Here is a 2,797-nt window from a genome sequence, read left to right as displayed (position 1 = left end):
TATATTTGGCACTGGTTACATCCTTTGGCAATATGTCTTACCTAATTCTCCTTTCTACAAAAAAGAGAAATATGTGGAACTTAAAGGAAGGGCCGAAGAAAACATAAGCATAATGATAATAATGCAATAAATCCCTTTGAGAGAATTTTTTCTCCCTTAAAGGAGAGGCTCTAAGAACTGTGAAAAGCAAAAACACAGAGATAGGATGTCCTAAAGCAGGAGAGGGGCCCATGAAGAACTCATACTTACTGGATTGAGTGTATAGTGCAATGGAAAACTAGCCCAGGAAGATGTAGCTCCATCATGAAGACCCTAACATGCAGGATAAAAATGAATGTTTAATCACAGAGTGAGCAATTACCATTTTATGAGCAGGAGGTACATGTATGAAGTAAAATTTGGGCAATATTTGTGCTCACTGATGGAGAGTATAAGACAATTAAAAGCCTAAGCTAATATTACCACAGAGAACAAAGTTATTTATAAAACATATTGCTAGTATACATTTTAAAAACAATGAAGATATGATTGTGACCTTGAAGGAGAGTATAGATAAAAGAGAGATTTCTGAGGTGTAATAACAGGGTTGAGATTTCTGGATAAAGATGGTGGATTGAAGCGACCTGATTTATAACATGGAATCTCCCAGAGACTCAGAAATTGGCAGCACCACACATTTCTAGAAATAGAGTTAATAGTAAGAGGACTTGTCAGACGTCTGTTTGAGAAACAGATCAGTAAAATGACTCCTTCCCTCCACACAGGAGTTTGAGTCTCTGAAAAGGGTAAAATAGAGGATCTTCACACTGAGAGGAGCATTTGAAACAGAAAAGGACAGAAGTATCATACTGCAATGGGGGTGTGAAATTAGTGTTTACATGTCTAGTGCTAAGATTCCCAGCTCCCTTCCCTAATTTGGAGCCCAGAATTCTACCAGTAAACATATGTCCTCCAGACAGGAGATGAAAATATTCTTTTCCAGTGAATTTAACCAGCCCAAAAGGAAAAGCCTTAAGAATACTGATAACGGGAGTCCTTTAAAGAAAAGTCCCAGCCAGAACCTCCTGTGGTGCATCCCATAAATGACAATCACCAACCATCCACTCAGATTTTCTATTCAAGCCTAATTCCCTACTCTCATATATGAGACTTATCAGACATGTGAGGAAAGTATCTAGTGTGAATGATAGAAACCAAAAGCTAGTTAATTAATCAAGAAAAGCAACTTGGGGGAAAGGGACTCTTCAGGGAGCAAGGGGAAGAAAACTAACGTTAATAATCTTTAGAAAGAAAACGAGATATATACAATGTGGTATATGTATACCACGGAGTACTACTCAGCCATAAAAAAAAAATGGTGAACTAATACCTCTTGTATTAACCTGGATAGAACTGGAGACCATTCTTGTAAGTGAAGTATCACAAGAATGAAAAAGCAAACATCACATGTATTCACCATTAAATTAGAACAAATCAATCAACATCTGTGAGCACATATGGAAATAACATTCATCGGAAATCACGCAGGTGGGAGGGACGAGAAGGGGATTGATAAATTCACACCTACGGATACAATGCACACTATCTGGGGAATGGGCATGGTAGAAGAGCAATTAATGTAACCAAATCATTTGTATCACCATAATATTCTGAAATAAATTTTTAAAAAACTTTAAAAACTAAAAAAAAGGAGATATATCTGTGAAAATAAAACACAATATAATTAAAACAAAATAAAGAAAAAAAGAAAAGCCAAAATGAAACATTAAAAATCCATAGTAGAAATAAAAAACTCAATGGACACTTTGGAAAATAACAGTGGGGATTCTCCCAGAGAGGAGAGCAAAAAGACATATGAAAACCATGAGTGGAAAGACAGGAACATTAGAGAGCCAGCCCAGAAGATCCATTAGCCAAATAGAATTTCCAGCAAAATAGAGAAAATGTGAGGGAGGAAATCATTAAAGAAAGCATTCAAACAATAGCCCAGGTCTAAAGATGGTTTTCTAGATTTTAAAGGCCCAATCCAAATAGCCAGTACAGAGAATAAAAATAGATATCATTGTGAAATTTCAGAACATTCAGAGAAAATAGAAAATCTTACAAGTTTCCAAAGGGGTGGTGAGGAGAAAAACACAGTTCAGTTTTGGGAAGCAGAATGTTTTTTGTTTTTCAACATTAACCTTAGAAAGCAGAAAATAAGGCATTAAAAAAATTCTAGGGACCTCCAGGTGTGTCCTTATTCTCCACCTCAGTAGGAGCAGCTGGGTTGGGTGAGCCTACCCTCAAGCACCACAAATGCTGTTAGCAGGGGTCAAAGTTCTGTTCTCTGCTTCTGGGCAAAGCTGCCAGGGAGGGGTTGAAATGGCCCCACTCAGCCAAAAAGTCTGCATGTGGGGGTGGGGCTGTCTGAGACCCGCAGTCTGGAGCAGGCCTCACTCCCTTCCACCCTCCCCTATTCCACAGTTCCTCCCGGGTTTCTGCCAGCAGGCAGGACCTTCAGCCAGTAGATCTCCCCCAGCTGTGATGCCTGCCGGGAGGGTCCCTGCCCAGGACTGCAGCCTGAGCTGGGTGTACAGCCCAACCATGGGAGGAGAGTTGCACCTCAAGCACACTGATTTGCCCCTGAAGGCACACACACCTCAGTAGGCTTGTTCACAAATATCCCTTCTGTGCCCCAGGGCAATGCGATCGAGACCTGGGTGTACAGGATCTTGTCTGCAGGCCTGTCCCCTGGGCCCTGGAGATCAATCCCTGACCCTACCAGGGAAAGGAGTGCTGGTCTCATGTCACCCAC

The sequence above is a fragment of the Propithecus coquereli genome, unplaced genomic scaffold (assembly GCF_000956105.1).
Source record: "Propithecus coquereli isolate 6110/MARCELLA unplaced genomic scaffold, Pcoq_1.0 Scaffold39, whole genome shotgun sequence".
Classification (NCBI taxonomy): domain Eukaryota; kingdom Metazoa; phylum Chordata; class Mammalia; order Primates; family Indriidae; genus Propithecus; species Propithecus coquereli.
Note: the sequence above shows the minus strand (reverse complement) of the source record.